This window comes from Micropterus salmoides, unplaced genomic scaffold, assembly GCF_014851395.1.
Source record: "Micropterus salmoides isolate LMB-PRFRI ecotype aquatic unplaced genomic scaffold, ASM1485139v1 Ms_hic_scaffold_613, whole genome shotgun sequence".
In the NCBI taxonomy this organism is placed as follows: Eukaryota; Metazoa; Chordata; class Actinopteri; order Centrarchiformes; family Centrarchidae; genus Micropterus; species Micropterus salmoides.
The window spans coordinates 3703-27488 of NW_024044364.1; the positions used below are offsets into that span (position 1 = coordinate 3703).

At 39.7% G+C, this 23786-nt stretch overlaps 1 long non-coding RNA gene across 1 annotated transcript; it reads right to left on the reverse strand.

Moving 5' to 3' along the window:
* Positions 1–17211: 17211 nt before the first annotated feature.
* On the reverse strand, positions 17212–17845 carry LOC119890907. Its single transcript, XR_005442340.1, has 3 exons — positions 17770–17845; positions 17556–17672; positions 17212–17270 (listed from the first exon to the last, which is right to left on the reverse strand). It is a non-coding gene; the product is annotated as an uncharacterized LOC119890907 (long non-coding RNA).
* Between the last annotated feature and the right edge of the window lie 5941 nt (positions 17846–23786).

Sequence of the window (23786 nt, forward strand, 5' to 3'; positions counted from 1 at the left end):
TAACCACATTCTTTGTGACAACGGGATGTATTCCATTCACCAAGGAAGACTGTAAGGTGTGTCTGAAAGCTCCAGGAAAAGTTAGTGAGTGGACCTTGAGTAGGACTTCCATCCATCCATCCATTGTCAACCGCTTATCCTGCGTACAGGGTCGCGGGGGGGCTGGAGCCAATCCCAGCTAACATCGGGCGCAAGGCGGGGTACACCCTGGACAGGTCGCCAGTCTTGAGTAGGACTTTTTTCATCAAACTACTTTTTACAAGGACATGAATGAACATTTACACTTAAACACACTGATACCTGCTGAAGGTGCGGGTGAGCCCTGCCACCAAAACATCACATACAACTACCATTCTCACCAACCAAATTTTGTTATCCTCAGATGGTGATGGAAAGGTTTGCCTTGGCCACACGCTGAACTTGGTCCCCAAGAAACTGACTTTGCACTGCAGTCAGGAAAAGGAGAGGGAGAAGCAGAGACAGGAGAATGTGCACAGGATTTAAGTTTGTTTGACAGATATTAAATTAAATGGTGATAGCTTGCTAACTGGATGCTAGCTAATATCTTAACCTTAGCTATAATCTAACGATAAGGTTACACTTATGTTAAAAACATCATGTCTTTTGAAGCTACTAGTGTAGGCCTAGCTCACGGATGAAATTGAATTTACACATGAGGAAATATCATAACATCATCAGAGGTAAGACTTGCCTAGGACCCAAGTGAGATGAAGACAATATCTGTTCTTGGAGGCAACCACTGAAATGACTTTGGGGCGTGGTCAAGGTAGTGTTGCCAACTTTACCTGCTGCAGCAGTGCAGGTATGGTTTTGTGTAAATATACTGTGTTTGTTTTCAGCAGTTTGTCATAATGATAGCATTCTCTTAATTAAATATTTGGTAGGTTTATTAATCGTTTATTTACAGCAAGTACCTTTAACACAGTCCTTTAATTAAACCAATAATTTTTCCTTTTGTCTAATACAAACAGTGTTGGACAAGTTACTCAGAAATTGTAATATATTAATAGTTACTTCTTACTCCTTACATAAGTAATATTATTACTTTACTTATTACTGAGTGATATTAGTAACTAGTAACATTACTCGTTACGTTACTAATTACTTTCCAGTGTTTTACACAGAATGACAGCGGCCGGGGGCGTCATTGTAACTTTGGACAGGTTTGGACTGCGGTGTTCAGGAGAGAGACAAAGAGGGGGCGAGTGAGGAGGTGCTGCAGGAATATGCTCCTAAATAGGCTACAGATCCTTAATCAAATATGATTTTAAATATGCCTAGTAAAAAAACATTTGAACATCAAGGTGTGGCGGTCAGCGTTGATAATTATCCAAATTATAGGCTACTTATGGGAAACACTGCTTTCACCTCCACCCCCTTCAACCCCAAACAAAGCAGTCTCCCCCGACTTTTTAACTAATAGGCTATCATATTCAACAGCAGCAAGGAGTGTGTTTTTTACAAAACATTTAGCCTATAGGCCTAAAGTTTCTTAACACCACCGGCTGAAATAAAAAAAAATAAAGCATGTAAATTCAGACTTTTGAACTACTGTTGCACATGTAGCACGTTTTTAAGAGCAGTTACAAAATGTTGCGTTAAAGCCACTCTCTTCCGACAACTCCAAGCATCAGTGACAGCAGCTGCCGGAGTTTCTCTCTTTTAAAGCAAGTTTCACGTTGCTGTGCTGCTTCAGCAGATGCTTCAATAAATCACATGTAGAAATGTTCGCGGTTGAAAGCTTTTTGCTGGAGTTTACAATAGACAACAATGTTCTTTGCAACTTAGACTGTGACACAATAATTGCAGTAGCTACTTACAGCTGTGGAAAGAACGCCTCTCTCCCTCATTCTCGATTCTTCATTTAGTTTTTGGCTATCAGCCACATGAACAACAAAGTCCGATGCCGCACATTCGTGGATTCAAGTCAAGGATGGTGCGTTCAGTAACGCAGCGTTTCTTGGATTAGTAACTAGTAATAATATTACTGTTTTAGAAAAGTAATTAGTTACACTACTAGTTACTGGGAAAAGTAACATTACTGCCCAACACTGAATACAAAACACTTGTGACTCTTGCACTGTAGGTTACAAAAGGTTATCCCCTTCATGTAAACTAAAAAGAACATAGCTACTTGTGATGTGTTTATTTATATTTATTTAGTTCATGCTTTTTCAGGGAGTTCATCAGAACTTGATGAATAGGCTACCATTTGCAGTTTCATCATTATCTTCATAAAAGTCAAGTAACTTGCACTGCACTCCATTAGGCACTGGAAACATTTTGCTGTTTCCCTTGTTTGAGGTGTCAGTATCAACATAGTAAAACACAGACTCACCTTCAGTCGGGGATAGATCATTCAGGATATCCCGCACCATCTTTGGTACGAAAACATTCATTGTGATAATCTTAGCTTTCTTTCTTGCCAAATGCATCTTCTTCTCAACATAGGAGTCATGAAACAACGCACCGTTTAAGTTTAACAAGGCAGTCCGGTTGTAGCTGAGTCCATGTTTGATACACGTACAAGGCTTCACTTGCCGCTATTTTGTCAATTTCCACAGTAACTGCATTTAATGTTACTTAACGTACACCTATACTGAGGCGCATGAGGTGAGGTTGTTATTGGATGAAGGCAGGTGTCGGTGACCATTGTCAAGTGTTGTGATCAGCGCTGCTGCTGTTGCTGTCGTATCAGTCAGTGGTTAGATCAGCGTAGTAGGCTAGTCAAAAAAAACAGGAAAAGAGTCACTTCTGGGAGAAATCATTTAGGCCTAATATAGCCTAAGGGATATCCCGGCTAATACGGAACAGTTGGCACCCCATAGGTCAGGGCACTTGGTGCTGTGACCGCTGTGCTGGGTGTAGCACACAGGAAGGATTATGGGTAGGGCCGTGATCTGATTGGTTGGTTAAGTCGGTTGGTTCGGCTGCTGGAGCAAAAGTGAGGTGTTTAAAATGAGACTCAGAGACCAAGGATTAGATGTAGGATAATGCCGGCTTCTTATATTTGAAGATATGTATAAAAATAAAAATATTTGTTGGTACCAAAAATGAAAAAGTACAATAATAAAACAAGCAATGAATAAGGCAATTATTGATATCACAATCAGGCTATGACATCAGCATGAAATGCTTGCTTTCCAAATTTAAAGTGAGTATTTCACTCTTTGAAGTAGTTCTATAATTAAATTCCCGGGTGCACCCTTTAACCTGAATTTCTGTTAATAACACCACATTCACGTTTGTTCAGATCCAGTTCAATAATACAATCCAATAGAATTCACACAGTACAACAGTAACCCTTAATTGCAGGAATGATTCCTACTACTCAGCTCCAAATTCTCAGTCCCAAGGTGTGAACAGGTGAGTTTGTTTAAGTGAGTCCAAAGTCCAAACAAAAAATGGATTTGTCGAAGGTAAGTCAGAGTTCAGAGTTCCATAGGGTTGGTGTATGGATGTGTGTGGGGGAAGGAGTGTGAAGGTGAGTGAAGGGGTTTTGTGTTGTAGTGGGGCCTACCACACCGCAAAGTGCAGTAGTAGCGGGACAGGTCCAGTGATCCTGAAGAGGGAATGGCTCCCACGATCATTCAAGAGGGACGGCTCGCCATCAATTTTCATCCGCAGATCCAATCCAGACAATGGAAAAAGAAGCACGCACACAAAAAAAACCTGACCTGTCAACAGACAGGGTCAGAGAAATATTCACTGCTTAAGTCTCATGCAATAATATACACTACATGAAATTCACAATACACAATGACATACATACTGTGGGTGTTTACTTTCTGTGCCTCTCTCTCAAAATTCAGCATATAAACATAAATAACTTGGCTGCACACAACCAGATAAGCTGCACATTAGAACAATTAAAGTTTTGATGCAAGTGCAAAATAAAGTAAGCTGAGTTTACACATTAAACAACACAGTAAACCAGCTTGTTCAACTAAAACTGTAGCTTCATATTCACTAAGTGCACATAAATAATTTAAGGTGCAAAGTAAGTGAACATTCTCACCGATTTCACCAGAGCGGCTGGACACACACCCAAAATGGCGGCGCCCAGTAAAGCCACAAGGTCTTCTAAAACCGAAACATACGAGACCGTATGCGACTTTCAGTACTTTCTCTCAGTGCAAAATAAATTAGCTTTCACAGTAAGGTGATAAAGAATGAACAAAAGCAGTTTTAAATGAATTACCTCGCTCTTGAATCAGCAAAGACTGCGCGTCGCGGGAAATCCTACGGACATCAAAGCTACCGACGCTGCTAGTAGTCGTCTCAAGCACTATATCTAAACACTGAACTTACAACTAAACTCTCACAGCAGTTAACTACCACGTTTGTAGTGTTGAAGTTAGCCTCAGTGTAGTTCGTTTTTTAGCTGTATTTTCTCCAGGTTTCTCCGTTTTCACCCTCTACAGCAGCACTTCTGTCTCTCCACACACAGCAGCGGGGAAAAAAAAACTTTCGCTCGCTCCCAGAGACGCGGGAGCAGGTGGGCGGGCCTACCTGCTGTCAGCCGATTGGCCAAACTAACCTGTCGGTCTATTTTGCCCTGGTAACTGAATTTTAACCCTTTAAAATCCTTAGATAATCTCTAAAGTTGCATTTCAAAAATAAAATCACTCATTCAGATTTTTATAGGCTTTTCCTATTTTTAAACCTAGATCATTTCATCTGTGTTACATGGGCGTCAGCTGACGTTTGTGTTGATTCAGTCTTTCTTAATTTTGGTTATTGTAATCATAGTAAGCAAATCTACAGTGAAGAACTACACTTTGCAAGTCACTTCTCTTTCTCCATGGCACATTGCACCCATGCAAACACTGACACCTACCTGCCTTCAAATTAAAAGCAGAAAGTCTCTTTAAGGATAAAAAAAAGTTAATTAGTATTCAGGTCAGGTGTACATAGCGGCAGTCTATGAAGAAACAATGCTTAATGTACTTAATAGCACAACCCGTTTGTCATTTGACTTAAAAAAAATCTAATTAAGTGTGTTCAATTTGAAAAAAACAGCACATGAGCGGCAGTGTGGGGTTTATTTTGAAAGTCACAACCGGAAGTTCTTTTTAACCATTTTGTCAGATTGACGGTAGCACGGTACATGCTCCGAGGCAGGTGATAACTGCTCACGGTTGACTGGCAAACGTACAGTACTGTACCGGAGCAATACCTTTTCTACCGCAGCGTAACAGCCAAGAATCTCCCCGACTTCAAGGATTAATATCACAGGCTGACAGACTTTATCTTCGCTGGGACTGTCAAGTCTCAAAAGCTGCGACAGAGGACAATGTTTCTCCTGCAGTACACCGGTAGGCTGGTCTAACTAACCTCACAGCATCACACGTTGCACACATAGAACATAAATAATGTTCATGGGAAATGAACTATGTATGTCAGTAGCAACTAAATATCGACTTGTTGGTATTTTCCCCTAATATTGCCATTGTGTTTTTGGCATACGGTGGTATTTTGGCTAACATCAATATAACATTTCTTGACACATTGTTGTGAGGATGGACAATATCAAGCGGTGCACTATAGCTCAACAATCTCTTAACTCTTTTAAAATCATCCCTTTGGACTAATTACTACAATATTTCTATAATCATTCACCCATATGGTAAATAAGTTTTATTGTGAAATATTTTAGGTTAACAGCAAACTTCTAGTGGGCTAATTCATAGTCTAACGTTACTAGTTTTTAGATGTTTCTCTGGTGAAGACTACGTTTAAACTTGCTCCATGCTATGCAAAAGTTTGTACCCCTCTAAACTTTATTACAGGATTAGTTTACTTCTGTTTGTAATGAAATTCAACATGCTCATTTGACTTTATAATGTCGTTTATCCCTTTTCTCAACCTGTGAGCGATGGGGAAGTTGGGGGAAGTGTGAACTAACTGTTGAAAAATCATTTGATTTGGCTTGGAAAGGGATAAAAAACAAATTCAGTATCAGACTCTTCAGCCACAACCTGATGGCTGGAGGGATGCCAGTCTTTCCCTTTATCTACATAAGAGAATTTCCAGTAAATTCTCAGATAGTACCAAAGTGGTTATCTGTGGGTAGTAATGGCCACTGAGAAACATAAACTAAGCATCTTTTATACTTTTACTCATTAACCAAACTACTCCTGATTTCTGTCCCTAGAGCTCACTTTGGAAACTTGTAGGCTCAGCCTTTATATGCCTGCTGGATTAAAGTTATCTAGGGTTTTAAGTGGAGTGCCGCCAACTTTGTATTTTCCTAATTTCCCTGTGATCCTTCAACTGTAGTAAAATAAAACTGTTTACCACAGTCACATTGTTGGGGGATCATACAATACAAGAACCTCCCACCAACAGGCCTCAGCTTTATTCAAATACTTTGTTCTCCGTTTTAGCTGCCTCCCGTTTGTATCAATGTGATTATTTAAAACCTACTCCAGGTTTCTCTCGGCCAGTCTGATGATGGATAAATGCTCATAATTTGATGATTAGTTCCCCCAGTTGCCAACTGTTGAGAATATGCAAGCAAACCTTTTCTAATGGAGAAGCTCTCTACACACAGCTGTGCAGTTTAGTCAGTCATACTGCTGACCTGTTGTAAAATTCTTATGTTTGTGGACTTGTGGACTGTTGCATGATGAGATAAGAAAAAACATAAGAAACTAGTAACATTGAAGCATTTGGTCAAATTGAACTAGAGCTGCATCAGTTTCATTATCAATTAATCTTGTGGTTATACTCAGCCTATGAAACAGTTGTACAGCATCAGGGATATCTCACATTGGTCTTGTGACAAACTGGGAGTGTGGAGTTTGAGAGGCACGGCTGTTGACCATCCAGGAGGCGCGAGAATATGTTTAGCTAGTGGTTGCATTATGGGAAATGTATGCGCCAATATAAGGGCTAAAAGTCAGAATAATTTGGCCTCGGCTGCTTTGATTTTGAGTATTAATTTTTAATGAATCTCTTGCAAGTCCTTCAATGTTTCAGAGGTACATTGGTGGAGTACTTATTTAATTGTTTAGTCTATAAAGTCTAAAAATGCTCATGATGAAGTCTTCAAAATTGCTTGTGCTCTCACAAAACTGTCCAAAACCCAAAGATATTGTGTTTACTAAAATATTAAACAAAGAAAAACAGCAAATGTTCAGGGCTGAGAAGCTGGAACCAATGATTTATTTGGGCGTATTTGCTTGAAAAATAGTTTTTAAGGTTAATTCAAGTCAAAATTGTTGCCCATTGATTTTCTGTAGATTGACTATTTCACGAGTAATTGATTAGTCATCTTAGTTCTGTTCAGAATTTAAAAGAAATGCTGAATACATTAAAGATTTTGTTGTGTTTAACCTCAACCCTGTCGTCACTTCACTTTCAGGAAAAGGCAGATGAAGTGATTTCTAAAACCGATGTTTTATGTTAAAGTTTCCAAACTCCTCTAGCAAAGTCTTCCCCACTCTCAAGAATGTGATGGGCGACATCCTTGCATCCATCACTGTAAGTGGAGGATGAGTGGCCTCAGGAGCAACCATGGTTGAGTTAAGGTCTATCATTCCCTGTGACAGCCATTTACTTCCACCCTGCACAGATCCTCTCTCTGATCAATGAGCAGACCATTGTTGGATTGCCTTCAGTAGGATGGGGCTGTCAGAAAGGTTTGACAGAAATACAGAGAGAGATTAAAAGAGAGAGAGAAAAACTGCAGGATATGTGCTTTGTTTTGAGTTTGCACTGGCCCCAGGATAATCATGCTAGTATAGCTAAATTAAAGCACAACTGAATGTAGAGTGAGATATTATAGAGTTTGTGGAGATTTGTCAGCTTTGGAAAAATCTCCCCTTTTAAATGAGGAAACGTAAGCACAATTTTGCTAACAATTCAGCAGTAAGCATGCGTCCTTAACAATGGCTATGGGGAAAAGAGGCAGCATAATGGAATGTGAAAACATGAGTCAGAGATAAAGGAAGTTCCCATGTGTGAGAACCACTGCTGATTTCACTGTTTGGGAATGGAGGACCAGGAGGGGTACGCTGCTGAAAGGCTGAGATGCTTAGCTCTAGTAACCTGGTTATGGATCATTCAGTTGTGCCTTGAAGACCCAGGAAGATATTGAGTCTCCTGACTGGGTTTCTTTAGCCAGCAGTCGATCTTACTGTTGTCCAGTCTTTGAGGAGTTTCACCATTGCTGTTATCATTATCCAAAGGGCGAATCTATATTATTCTGACAAACGCTATGATTTAAACCAAATTACTTTTTCTTATCATCTCCACTGAGTTTCTTTAAGATACAGATAAGTGTTTATAGAGAATTATGTCTATCATGCAGTAGTACACAGTGCCTAGTCAATAATTAGAGTAAGGAACGACTTTGATTAAGATGTTTATGCGTGTTACCTATGGACAATTTCATTAATAATCTTGTTTTTATGCTATGTGAGCACTGTCAACTATCTGCTGTAAGTTACAATACCTTGTATTGTGGAACTGGTATAAATATTTATTCTTAGATAAAGTTTGTTACTTTTTAGATGGGTAATTGTGACTCTTAAAGCCCAGGAAATTTGTCTGTTTGACCCCAAATACACTGACTTCCGAATGCATGTCTAATAGGATTCTGGATTCTGTTGTAGTGGAAGTATGGCGGCTAGAAATGGCAATGGCACCAATCGGAATACTTCAGTCCCGATACCAATACCAGGGCTTAGTGGGATTGTTTCAGAACAGATATGATTCGAAAGAGGCTTAATTTCTTCTACATTATTCTGAGCTAAACTGTTGTTGCCAATGCAGAGTACCGATCTGATACTTAAAATGAATGAGCTGTATACCCTTACTGTGAAAAAGAGCTCATTCTTTTATTTGTAAGGCAACATCAGGGTTGATCAACAATCGTGTAAAACCTCCAAATTGCTGACCCCTTGCTCTATGCATGCCATGTTAGCTATTTGAGTCAGTATCGTGCCGATACCGAATATCAGTATCAGATTGGTGCATCCCTAATGGCGGCTACAAAGAAAAGTTAATTTTGTGCACCCTTGAATTCCTGGAGTCAGGTAATTCTACTCCCTGATCATTCCTGGACTTCACAAAATATAAAGCACGACAGAATATATCCATACCAAATTAGAACATATACATCACATTCTTGTTAACAATATTGTTATGATTATTTACATTTTGATGTATCTGTAGCATCATAATTATCTGCTTTTGTTCACTTGCCCAAATAATTCTCTCTTGACCATTTGGTGTGAAACCCATTACAAGCATTACTTCTTTTTTTTATCATAATACAGTTGGATTATTGGTGTATGTAAATGTGGTGTAAAAGTGACCATTTAGTGTAACGCATGCTCATAATTAACATATTTAATGAGCAACTTGACATTTTTTTGAGTTAGTAAATTAGAAGTAGTTTTGTAGTATTATATAGTGAGCCTAGCCACTACGTAAAAAAAAAAATAAGGCAACACTTACAAACTACGTTTTTGTATTTATGTTTTCCAAAGCATCAAAACAAAAGGAAAGAGCAATAAACATCAGTATTCTTATATGGGCTCGTCCTTCCATCCACAGCTGTCCATTCTAGTATCTTTTTGGGCCCTCCTCACATTAGGGCCCTGTGTACTTTCAGTACTTTTTTTCTGTGTACATTTTTCAGTTGCACAATAGTCAGAATTAGACTGACGGAAGTGTAAAGAAAGGCCAAAAAAATGCTTGCACTCTCAGCTCTCAATCTGAGACAAACAGATTTCCAAATAAACTAAATAACTGAAATCTGACTGTCAGTTCTGTGGACCATTACTTTTTCAAGATATCTGCATGGTCTCTGCATTTATAGCACATTGTATTTGGCCAATAACTGCTGAGATTAACAAAATGACGGTACTTGGACAGCTCTTTGAGTCCTCACAACTTGCCCCACACAGGACAAGTCCTGATTTTCCATGAAATACTCCTGGAATGTTATCTGATGTATGGTCAACACAAGGCTGTTGCTTTTCTGTCCATTTCTATGACTCTAACTGCTGTAGAAAGTAACTCAGCATAACTTTCTTTTACTATGTGGGTAGAAAGTAACTCTCACCTCAACTCTTTGTGGGTTTTCACCTCAATGCAGAGGGTAATTATTTAAAGCTCCAGAACTAAAAAGACTTGAAGAGAGCAGAGCCATCATCACATTTAGTTCTCGAGGATATATTTTCATAATACATTTTTATACATGTGAAGGCATCATTGATAATTGCAGTTTGATCCCCATTGCATCTAATTTATGACAGTCATCTCTTTTGAGCAGGTAACCTGGCAAGGAGCTTAAGTGAATCCCTAAACAGCTCTTCTTATCTTGTTAAGGATTAGTTTCAGTGAGGCAATGATAGAAACCTTATTCTTTTGACATTTACCCTTGGAGCTCATTAGAGTGCTCATTTAAATGTGTTAAAAAACAGGTGAAAGAAAACATGTTTATTTTGGCAGAAAAGAATGTTCATGGCTTGTTTGGCACGAAATGAGTTTGTAATTTTCACTCTGCCCCTCTTGTATTTAAACACCTCATGCACGTCTGATATACACTCCCCCCAAAAGCAATTGTTCGGGAAATTGTTTTTTCCCTTCTTTTTTTCAAACTTGTAGGGAGGTATAAGAAATATTCATGCTACAGTTAGAGAGACACTTGTACATCAGATTTTGGTGCATAATGGTGCTTTTCCACAATTACTACCACTGCAGTGGATAGCTGTGCTATTGTGCGCTGTCATTCACACTGCTGGCAACTTTGTTGATGGGTTGCTCTCTCCTGGCTGATTGTGGGCGGTGTGAGAGGCTTTTATTGTGTCAATGTAGTGGTCTCATGTGGCTACAGCATTTTGAACAAGTACTGTACATCATGTAGTTTTCCCTGGTTTCCATTTTACGCTCATGTGGTATGTTGCAGTAGATTGCTTTAGATAGTGGTTCTAATTAGATTGGATATATTGGAAATCAACTGACATGCTCAATTATTGATCAAGGCAAGTTGGCAACCGTTCCCTAGTCATTGCTTTTAACACCTGTGTTCTTGCAGTCTTTCAAATGAAAATAACAGGGTAGTAGAAAGCTTTGAAGGCCTGTAATCAACTTCATAAAAAAATCACCACAGAAGGGAGGCAAGGAAGCACAGACATCCGTTGATTGCCGATAAGTGCAAAAAGGTTAGCTGTGGACAAGAATTTTGGGCCAACATGCAGAATTTGGCCCGGTTTCAGAGCTCTGTCTAGCCATATGAAGGCAAGGTAACTGCTACCATTACAAAGTCTCAATATTTTAGCTAATTATAATGATGAATGAATAGAGTTTTTCAAATATTTTTGTCATCTGAAGCCGTTCAAAGAATGTGATGAAAAAGAATAACGCTTTTATACTTCACCAATTGTCACGCTCTCCCAGTGGAAATTAGATGCAAATATGGAGACACTAAAGTAAATGGAGGCAATATATTATGCTGGGGAAATTGCTGTTGTGAAGTGTGATTTGACAGTCCTTTGGAGCATTAACAAATGGTGGAATAGTTTTTATTTGGACAAAGAGAGAATTCTTCAGCTTCCCCAGAAATTTGAAACGTCCTTTTTTTTGTAGACTAGCAAGTTATTCTTTCAAACAAGTGAATAAGTAAGGGTAAATAATGAAAGCAATAATGAAAAGTGAAATATTCAGATGAATAGCTCAGAGCAGCTATAACAACAGCTGTTGCTATCCCACTTCAGTATATCTTACATAATAAGAGAAAATGCTGAATGGATGGAATTGTTGGATCTTAAAAAATTATGCTTACCTGTGCTTCCATGTCACATTAAGTGACCAGAAAACTAGAAACCCCTGTACAGTAATGCAAATGACAACAGACTTGTAATAAATCCTACCCTTGTGAAAAATACTTTTTTAGTTGTGGTCCTGTGTCTGAGAGGTGTTTATTCAACTTTATAGTCCTTTTGACACCGTAGTCCACGCAGTGCTCCGCCAGACTACATCATAAATTTACATATACAGCAGAGCAGCATTATTAATTATTGCAATATAATGTAGTTCAGTTCAGCAAAACCACAAACTACTGTGTCAGAAAGTACCATGAAACAAATATTCATTTGTTCAGTCATCGATCATTTTGAAGGTTACAGTATGGGTATGAGTAAGATTTCCTGGCAGTTTCAGACATCTGAATCATTGTCCACATGCTGAATTTTACAATGATTCTAATGACTTTGAATGGGGACAGCGTGCTCCTGTGCCAGAGGAAGAAAAATAGCTACATCCATGAAAAGCCAGACATATTGGCACAAAAATGGCAACAATGATGGATTAGATTGACGTAGCTGTACAGGTTGTACGGTCATTTTATATGAGCATAATAAATGATTTTATATGAGAAAAATTAGTGTTTTTCTTCAGTTGGCACGAACAATGTTAACTTCGCCTAGTAAACACTATTGCGGCTTCTGTGTCAACTCAAATAATATCAGATTGTTCTTGTTGGCTGGCCCTGTCTTCCAGGTGAGACATTCAGCAGATAAGAGGGATTTTATTTATTTATTTTTTTACCAGTACCAGAATCCTCTCATTTGGAGAGCAGTGTGAAGGATGTGTGGGAGAAGAATGTGAGTGTCAGCAGAATCAGCAGCAACTTGGCAGCCTAAAGGTGTTTTTGGATCAGCTCTGGCACTCTCTGGGGCTCCACCACCTGATTGATGGAGCTGTTTGTTCCTAATCACTTTAGAGATAAAGCAGGCTACCATGCAAGGAATGTTGAAAGTGGATCTAAGGACTTTGCAGCAACATGTGCAGGAGCTACACCAGAACTTCAGATTGTCTCGTTGCTTCAGAACTCATGCCGTTTGTCCCTGTGGCTTGCTTTTTATTAGGCAGTGGCTGTTGTTTTAGCCTGCCAGAAACTCCATTTGGGACCGTGTGATTGTTCAGCTTTGTGATCTTTTGGAGGTTTACAAAGCTGAGCAATCAGTATTATGTGGTGACTTACCTAATTCAGCAGTCATTTTTTGTGAAGCTGGTATCAGTTCAATTACAGTGTGTTGGTAAATCAATATGTGGAAGGATTGTCCACCCTGAAATGTTGTTTATGCAAACAATCCCTATTGAAATCGTAGGGGTGAGACTGAAAACAATGAGAGACGACGGAACAGACAAGGCAATGTATGATAAGAACACACTGGAGTTTGGTTTAAAATAAAGTGACAGAAAGTGATCATAAGGCAGGGGAAAGGTGAAAATGGGAAAATAAAAAAGGTAAAGGAATAGATGAAGCTAGATTACACTGTTCACCAGGGAGCAGCTCTGTGATTAAACCTCAGCAGATTTTTTTTATTTCTGTTCTCACATATCATCTTGAGAAAGAAGCCTTCGCTCTGCTACATCAATATCAGGATTAAACTCAGCCTGTCAGTAAAAGCCTCAGTAAGTGTGGTAGAGAAGCACAGACGGAAATGCAGGACATCCCCCCTCCCCCAGATTCCCTGCATTTTAAAATGGAGGAGATGCTGGAAAACAGTTGTGGTGCCAGTGGAGCAGCAGGTACCACTGTAGGCAGTATTACTGTGACTATCACCTTCACTGCACAGCCTCTTTTAAGAAACAAAGTGATGCTGAGATTTTACTTTGGTTCTGGCATTTTTCTCTTTCAGCAATGCCAGAATAAACAAGTGGAAATAGCACAACACAGGCTATGATGGATTACTGTATGAAGCGCACTACATCAGACTGTGCCCACTGCTGCTACTGTAAACGTGGTAATATATGGGCAGTAGCAGCTACCTTAAACTGTACCCTGCAAATGCATATAAGTCAGATTTACTTTACACAACACGTAATACAAACAAACATAAATATTTTTTGACATGCCAGTCCTCTTCGATGGGCAAACCATGTAATGACAACTCTATTTCTAAAGCACCTCAAGAATAAATTTTGCTTCTCTGTTCTGCAGTTTCAACATATGTGCTGATACCAATATAATTTTTTTTGCAGACCTTCACTCGTCTCCCTTGAAGAGCCTTGCCAGTATTTCTCCCATGTGAACTCGTGGCTGTGGCTCTCTGGACTGACAGTGTTCAATGAGTAGGGGAGATCAGCAGCAGTTTCGGTTGACCAATCATCAGCCAGACAGAAACGTGAATGAGCTGTGAATGATCTGAACTGATCTGAAATGTTTGTCCAGGCAAATCCTTCTCTTTATGATTTTGTTTTATATGATCTAACTGGACGAAGTAGTGATAATATACAGCAGGGGTCAGCAAATAAGTTTTGGGGGGGTAGCGCTCGTCTAATAAAGGCACGTGTTCACTGGCATAGACTTCACTCGGTAAAAAACTTGGTAGCCTATTACGTAACAAGTCACTTACACAGTGGATATTTTATAAGCACAGACCAGGTAAAGCAACAGTAAAATCTGAGTGAAGATATTGATTTCAGTTTTTTAATAAGCTATGTCATTAACGAGCCGGTATGCGGTTCACTTGCTGCCGTAATAATGGCAAAAAAGACGAGTTCTGTGTGAGTTCCGCCTCTCTCTGTGAGAGAGACAGAGAGAGGCGGGGCAAGCCAGTGTGTTTGTGGTAAGAGAGGACGATCACGATGCCCACTCAACATTGTGATGTCCGCCAGTCATGGACAATGGCATCGCCTATTGGCCCAACCCTATTGGCCAGTAAGGTAACTAATAACGGAGACATTTTAGAGGAGACATGCCACTCAATCACATCCTCAATACAACTCTATGGGGAAAGCCCGTAACAGCAAAGATGGCGGTTAAAACGCTTTTTAAACCTTATTTTGGGGCAAAGTCGTCAAACTGTTTCAGTGATTATTATCAGATTTTAATGCTGATTCTATTGATGTAGTTTTTATGGCCTGGTAACCTGTATATGTGCATTTATACAGGTCTCCCCATTCATTTAGATAGGAGCCTGGTCTTGTTAGTCCAAAATAGCTGCCTGGAGGCGTTGCCAAGATGACGGCCGAGTGGCATCACTTGCCTATAAGGACTTTGTGAACTTCTACTCGTTTCTCATTCTATTTGATAGATTTACTTATGATGTTGTTTATATAACATGCCTTTTCCTTGAACATTTTCCTTGTAGAGACAATGGTGGAACACTGTTGTGGTTCAATGGTTTGGCGCCGGAAAAAACTTCTTCCACTGAGATTGCTTGTCTCAAAAGCAGCCATGTCTCTAGCATAACAGGAACAGAAAGCCCTGAGGAGCGTCGATGGCACCTTGAGGATGAACAGGGACATAAACACTTGCATGACACATAAATAGCTTGAACATTGAAAAACAAACCATAATTGTGAAGGTGAGGATACAAACTTTTGGACCAAACATACTATCAATAGTGTAGCTCTCTGGGTGCTGGGTTATTCTTGTTATCAGGGTCAGTCTGGCATTGAATGAAGATAATCCCTGAACGCTTCACTGAATGAGAGTGGATTTTTATTTTCCTCCTGGAAGTCAGGTCACCATGGAAGGATTGTTTGTGGAATCAGAGCTACTCCAGATTAGGAGCTGAAAATGACTAAAATATAGTAGAACCTCATTGCAGCTTTGTAGTTTTCCATTTACCTGAGAGGGCTTTTTTTCTGGGAATCATATATTTGATTTCACCCTGTTTCCTGTAAATATTCACACTGTGACAGACCCCCACTGTACAGATCCCTTCATAAACACAGAAGAAGCTCCATCTAATATTTTATGTAGAGTGGTGATGAAGTGTTCACTGTGTGAGCTCAAAGGAAGCCCTGTACCTAAGTGTTTACCACTCTGAGCTTGGCCAGAATCAGACTCCTGCTGTTTGGATAACTTTGTTGATTTTTGTGCATTCAGCACATCTCAATGACCAAAATTTGTTCAGTTGCTTTAAAAAAAAAGTCTTCATTGGGGAATGGATTGTGGTCAGCATTTACAAGGAAGTGATACATCACTGGGGAAACATTTCAAGAGGAAAGCAAAACAGCTTTCATTTGAGCTGTCAATGTATACTGCTCTGTTTATTTCTGACCAATAAAATGCACCTTAAAGTCAGTGTATGTACAGCAATATGCCTGTACATAAGTATAGTAAGCATTCTCTTTCATGACAAATTTTCTCTTGTCCATTATTTTCACTTTCTGATATTTCATACACCCCCCAAGTTTGCTTGCTTTCTTGATACATCATCAGAAAATGAGGAGCTGTTTTTAATTTGTTTGCTTTTGTGGCAGTCTTGTGTTTATTTGTACTTGAGGTATTTGCTCAATGCAGTATCTCTGTTTATGATAACTCTTTCTCTTTGATTGGGCTTTATCAAGGATATCACATAATACACACAAAAATCTTTTCTAAGTGAGGTTTGGTAGACATGTTGCAGTCTATTACCCGCAGGTCTCATACAGGCTTTCCCTCAGGAAATTGGTTAGCAGAGGTGGTAAGTGGTGACAGCAACAACATCCTTTGATACAACATCTTTTAAACCAACTTCCCCTCGATGCAGGATCAACTGTTGACTGCAGTGCAGTGGTGAATTTTTTTCTCACACACTAGCATTGTTGAAACTTGTAAAAACTCTATAGCAAACGTTTTTCCCGACTTTGCATTGTGCTGGTCTGAATGACCACTGCGAAGCAAACATACAGTGTAATCAGTCACCTGCTAAGCTGAATCTGACCTATCCTGACACATCATTTACAAGCTTTACCAAGTTTTCCCCTTTGTTGTAGAAAGTTTTACAATTTTACAGGCATGCTACCCGAAATGTTGCCTACTGAAACCTGCTCATAGTAAACATATATCGGTCTCAAATCTTTAATATGCGTGGGTCCAGAGTACAAGTGCAGGTGCGCCAGAAATCTATTGCACCTAACATTTTGCAGGACAATTTTTGTGTGCGTGTGTTGTCCCCATAACTCACTCGTGGAAGAAGGTGAGAGCCAATCAAAAGCAGAGAAGGGGCGCTAGATTTAGACTGCATTGACTCAACGCTGATACCTGTGACTTTGGCAACGCAGGTATCCTCACATTAATACTTGTGAGTTGCTGTCTGTGTCTCTCTGCAATTACACTGCCAAAATGCTAGTTGGCGGTGGGGTTTATATGTTCCACTGTGTTGACTTCTGCTGGTGAACTGGCTAACTTCCGGTTCAGCCCTCCGATAATTTGAATGGGGGAGAGGCTCTTCTAGACTTTCCACATGTTCCACTTCATCTTCTGCCAGTACTCTCTGCCTCGCTTCCAACAGCTGGAAACACAAACAGAACAGCATTGCAGAATTGCATGCTCACAATGTAGGTTTTCATTGTCATTTTATAGTTGTAAAATGAAATGAAATTTGTAACTCACTTCTGCTACAAAGCAGACAACATGCAGTATACAAAAATAATCACAGAATGAAACAAAAATAAACTATAAACTATGTTTTACAGAGTAGTGCTGATGTAATTGAGTCAAGGTTCAAAAGTCTCACAACCTGGGGGAAAGAATACATCTCACTGACAAACAATGAATCTAATCCAACAAATCTTACCCGCTTCCTTCTGGATCGACACTGGGCAGAACTCTTAAGGCTGTCGCCCTAGCAGCAAGATCTGGCTGACTGTACCGGATGTTCCTGTGTGCTGTCTCACAGTGGTCTCACTAGCAGCTGGAAAACAAAATTTAGTGTTATAAATAAATAGCATAGCCACAGTACAAAAAAAAATAAAGAAATAAAACACCACAGTAAAAAGTTTGCTACTTACACACAATGGCATCATGATCCACACAATGTAAATCCGGAGACCAAAAAGGATGTGAGCACCTCGTTGTAAAGTGAGCACAGACTGTGAAAACAAAATTACGGTCTAGGACAATCAAAAAAATGATTTACTTTTATACAGTACAATGCATGCCTGTTCTGTAAATCTAACCCTTTCTCAGCATCATGGGGCTCGCAATTTCCCTCAGTTGTGCAGGAGACTGGCCATTTCCTGTGAAATAAGGCAAGATAAAATGTCACTTTTGTGAACTAACTTATACTGATTTTGGCTGGTTTTGGCATAGCAGTGACCAAGTCTCACCACAATTTTTAGATTGCTCACCCATCTTCTCTTCTTGTTCTTCCACACTGGAGCAGTTGTTGGATTTAAGAACAGCCACCCTATCCTCCCTGGCAACATTCTGGCGTTCAGTGCAAAGAACTGCTGACTTACATCGGCTTCTGCAAACAATTTTATAGGAGCTCAAATCCAGCGTTATGTAAAACAAGAGTTACAGCTTGCTCTAATTCCAGTGCGCAGGCTGCGCTCCAAGACGCACACACCTTGAACTCGGCACGTAACTTATATCTCCCCTCTAAATTAAACAGAAAATGAACTAAATTGTGTTTTTAAATGGTTCAGTTCACTTTCACTTTCACTTTCTTGCTACCTGATATAAGAGCAGAGTACATGCTATTAACGATGTTTGACGGCGTTTCTAACACTTTTCCAGCGGACTTAGCATGCTAGCATAAGCATGCTAACATTAGCTTTCCATTTGAAGGCAAAACTGATTAAAAACTTAAGTTAGCGAACTCAAATCACAGCAGGACTCACACAGGACAAGTCGGATATTACATAGAACAGAATACAAGAGTTTGGTCACATTCAAGTTATAATTAATAACTTTTATCGACACAGCGTGGTTCAGCAGCAAATTACCTCTGACTCTCCGGTCCTGTAAACAGCCGGAGCATGAACCCACCCCGACACAACTGAAATTGCCTTAAATCCCAGTATTTCAAAAAAGCAAACACATATATGTTTTTCTTCTTTTTCTTCTTCTTCTTGACAATTATTAGCGAATGGCAAACAACGAATTGGTGCATTACAGCCACTGACTGGTATGGAGTGTGGTACAAATTATTAGTCTTTATGTTAGGCTATTTATACATAAATAAATAATTAAACAAAATAAACTCATATCCTCTTAATCACATTGTTCAGTAAAACAATTCATGTTATTAATTAATTAATTATTATTAAATCACAGTGAACTTTTATCATTGTGAGGTTTAGAACCAGCTGCCTTCTTTCTTCCTCTTCTTGCTTCTGACAGTGTAACATACCGTGCTCTACTGTTTTTTCTTGCCCGCGGAAGTCATGTTTGCCTATTTTGAATTATGTGCTGTTTAGTCCGAGTCTTTATATGATTGTTTGGTCTCTCCTGTTCCATCCTGCACATCTCATTTCTCCAACTATTCTCTGCACTCTGTAAAAACACGGTCCTTTCCTCTCTTCCTCCAATTACTTTTGCCACCATTCCTTGATTCTGTTTAGTTAGCCTACTTGATTTCTTGAGGTGTCACCTCTGACCAGTGGTGGCTTAGCTGATTTATATTTGCATAGCTTGCAGCATGTTGAGTTAGATGTGAAAGCCTCCCCGAGACCTAGGGGAAGGGGGGTCATGAGGGCAACACTGAAACAAAATCCATGTAATTTCCCGGTAGTTCCTGACAGTTTTTGGTGCTGGCCAAAAATTCGCGTGAGCAGCCGTTAATCTTCACGTCCGCAATTTAACGTGCCAATAACTGCTGAAAATCCCACTTTTCATGCAGTTTATAAGTTATTTCTGTAGGTGTTCGTGATTACAATCATTTACATAACTTTCAATGTGTATGGGAAATATGGCACTAGAGGTGCTGTGAAGAATTTGCACCTAAACTTTGTGGCTGTGCACCTAAATGCAAGATTTAGATGCATCAGTGCAACTAATGCAAAAGTTATGCATATATACATACATTATAAAGGTAGATGAAGAAACCATTTACATTTACGGGTAATATACTGGCAAGTATTTTCGGCAGCTCATTTTGGAATGTCTCTCAGTTGTCAGAACTCCAAAAAGTGTTTCTCTGTGATGCTGTTGTTAATACCATTTTTAAACAACTACCAAAGAAAATGATGACATAAAGAAAAAAAAATTCAGTAAAGACATCAGCTCCTATGGTTCCTGTCAGGGCTCATTTATTCACCTCTCATGCTCATGTTAGTCCTTGCAGCCTTCCCGCCATGTGTATTCTCATCTACATTCACATCCCTTTTCTGCCTATGGCTCTGCATCCAAAGGTCTTCCCAGTGGGGTTTGCTGTCTGCGTTTCACTACACCCCTCATTGATTTGTCTTCGTCTGTGAGCTGAGGAGACCTCCACCTGGGTCAGCCCAATCTGAATCCCTCTTTAGGCTGCAGGTCTCAAAAAGTTCAGATGGCCCCTCTGATTATTTTCGGAGCCTGAGGAAATAAAAACAGTGTGATAAAATGAAATTACTATTTTACTTTATGCCGAGAAGCTGTCAATAACTTCCTCAGTGCACCTTCACAAGCTCACCAGGAAGTAAGTTAGGGAAAATAGCAACATCGAATCCCTGTAGTCAAGACACCCCACATGGCACTGTTACTAATCAGACAAAGTATACATAAAATACAGCACACTGTTCATTATGTTGGACCAGTATTTAATTAAATGATTTATACCTGACTGAATTAAAGCAAATAATAATAACAATCCTGCCCACATTTTTCAGAGGTAGGAGGAAAGCAAATGAACAATGAGACACACACACACAAACACACACACACACACACACACACACACACACACACACACACAGTAGGGTTCTGTTCTTTCCCTCCTTTTGTCCCACCTCTCCTTCCTCCTAAACTCATGTTTTTTTCCCGTTTTATTTCACCACATTGAGCATTTGACATCAAACTGTCCTGACCATGGCCTCCTGCAGGTGACAGATGCCCAAGGGGTCCGAGTCATCATTGCGGCATTCCTGCATATCATTTCACCAGTCTTTTGATGGATGTGTTCTCCACCTCTTTATGCCTTTGAGTGTGACAGTGTGTGCTAAGTGAGTGGAATACAACGGTTTGCTCCTTAATTTTCACTATGTGAAAGTCTCTCCAATAAGACCTTGGAGTTCTTGCTCTCTAAGGAGCATCACAGCTGCGGTGGACAGCTCCTACTGTGCTGCAGCACCAGTGGAGATAATCTCCCTGTCAGCAGCCTGTCTCTCTCCCAGATGTCAACTGAAGCCAACTGTTGTGTACCTCCAGTTTGCACTCCCGCAGTGCTGTCAGCAAATGCTCATCTCACCATTTTCTGTGCTAGTGATTTTAGCATACTATCACATGCCAAGCTTACTGCATACATTTCTGCACCTCAGTGTTGGAATGCAGGAAGGTGTGAATGTGTTTTATGACCTCTTAGTGCTGTGTGTTGCAATGTAATATGAATAAATCACCACACTAATCAGAAAAAAAATCAGAATAATTAAAGTGAATAGTGTCTATGAGAAGGAATGAGCATTCACTTCAGTCATACATTAGCCATGCTGTGTAGCACCCATGTGGGAATGTGGGTTAATAAGTAAGTAAACGTTTTTTGAAAAACGCTTTTCACAGACATAACTCACAAAGAGCTTTACAAAAACATTAACATACAAGAAAGAAATCACAGAAGATGAAGGGACCAACCAAGCCACATGAAGAAAAGTGAAAACTAAAATCAGAGTACATAGTAAAATACATAATAAATATATAGTATGTAGAAAAATAAACAATAAATACATATTACACAATAAAAATACACCATAAATACTAGGGCTGCCTCCAACTAAAGATTTTCCTAGTTGACTAGTAGTCATTATTTCAAGCCATTATCACACACTGACTGAGGACAGCCATTAGTCAACTAGTTATCGCACACTTTTATATTTGTTTAATTATTTAAAAATATATATTTGAGGCATCAGAAAATGGATTTGAGTTCCATGACTGAGAATGAATGTTATAAGTAACATTGTTAATTCTATGTTACGTTACAGAGAAATGCAAAACCGTTATGATGAGCCTTCCCCTCAAGTATTTCTGACTTCTGATTTCTAATTCTGATTCTCTAAAATATTCCTTTACACAAGGGGCATGAAGCAGTTATGATTCTGAACGTGTCGGAACAACCAGCAAGGAAATTTCAGGGCTCTACAGTGCGACATCAAGTAGTCTAGATGTGGAGATATTTCACAGGATAACTAAAAACTTTGACCTGCTGGTGGCACCACAGGAAAAGTAAGGGTATCAAATGCCAATCCATTAAATAGTTGTCGGTATACTTTACTAAATGCAATCATTAAAATTTCTGTACAAAATATAACGACAATCCAGCTGATTGTTGCTCAGATATTTCTGGCTGGACAAAAGTGGCGGACTGATCGAAACAGACAGAAATCTCCATCTCTGGAGTCATACTGGCAAAAAGTGGGTACCTTGTTTGCTGTGCATTGAATGCCCTTAAATGTTACTTCCTGCTTACATGTTTTTTGTTTTTCATATCAGATTAGCTCTTTAGTTTTCATGATCTATAGATGTCTTTGATGGCTTAATGGGCTATAGCTTAAAGGTAATGCTGTTAACTGTTTGTTAACATGCAGCATGTTTTTCTCTGTAAAAGCTTAATCTTTGTTGAGAGATGCCAGCAGCAGTTGACTTACATCATGGCACACAACACACCCATTACAGAGAGGAAGCTAATTGGATTCACAAATCAGCTGACAGCTCTAGGTTTATAGTGGCACTGGGCTTTATGGGTAATATTAAAGGGACTGTTGGGCAGTTTGTCAGACGTAGTTTGTAGCTAGTGTGGAACTGGCACAGGAGAGAGCACCAGGGGAGCATCAGCATTCATTTCTTACCTTTTGTTGAGCTTTTACTGAGCAAATGCCACTGGTGAGCGGCGAGTCACTATGATACCACTCAGCCCCAAATAACTAAGCCCTAAATCATTGACTGGAATGAGGCATGCATTTGAAGGCAATTAAACCTCTGACTTATTGTCTAAAATGAAGACCAGGCTAAGTCATTTTTGATGGGCTTTACAAAATCCTCTTAAATCAAAGAGCATTCAGAACAGCATTAATTAACTTGTTTGTTTGAATCTCATAAGTAATTTGCCCCTCTCTTAGATGTACTGCAATAACAAGCTCTGGCCATTGACAAGGACTAAGCTGGGAGGATGAAAGAGAAATGTCATCCCCAGAGATTTTGTACTTCATAAAAACTGAGGTCATCTGAACTGAATGGAGAGGTCAGAGCATATGGCCTGGCACAGTATGAGATGACCTGTTCTCACTCCATCTCTGTTTTGTGCTCTTTATTATGGCTGAGTGAGCAGACTATTCTTGCTGTCAGAGATAGTATGGTCCTGCATCACAGGAGAAGAAAAAGCCAGAGTAGCCAAAGTAGCCAAAGATCCCAGCTGCATCTTTTCAGATTGTCTTGTTTATCCTTCGTCTCTCTGCGCTGCTCACACCGGTCCAAGCAAGAGCCACCAAGGCGGGGAGGAATGAGGATTAATTGTTTTCTGCAGGTACAGAGGGCAATCCCAGCGGCCTGCTTTGTTTGCCCCCCATTGAGATTCCGTATGCTGGGTGAAATCTGTACCTTTTCTGCCGACGAGTTGGCTTGAGAGTGCTTGTCTGCACTCTGGACTGAAAAAGAGCTCCAGAGCAGCACACTGTGGCTCGCATCCCAGCAGAAGAAGAATCCAAACCCAAAGATCATGGCATCCACTTGGCTTATTAAAACCTGCAAACATCTAAATAAAGTATTAGATTACAATCGGGTCATGATTGGAGGAATCAGGCATTCTGTGCCGCAGTCTGTGAAAAGGTATAATTTCAGCAGTTTCAGTTCAAGAAATCTGTATATTTGAATGCATAGAGGGCTTGAAGGCACT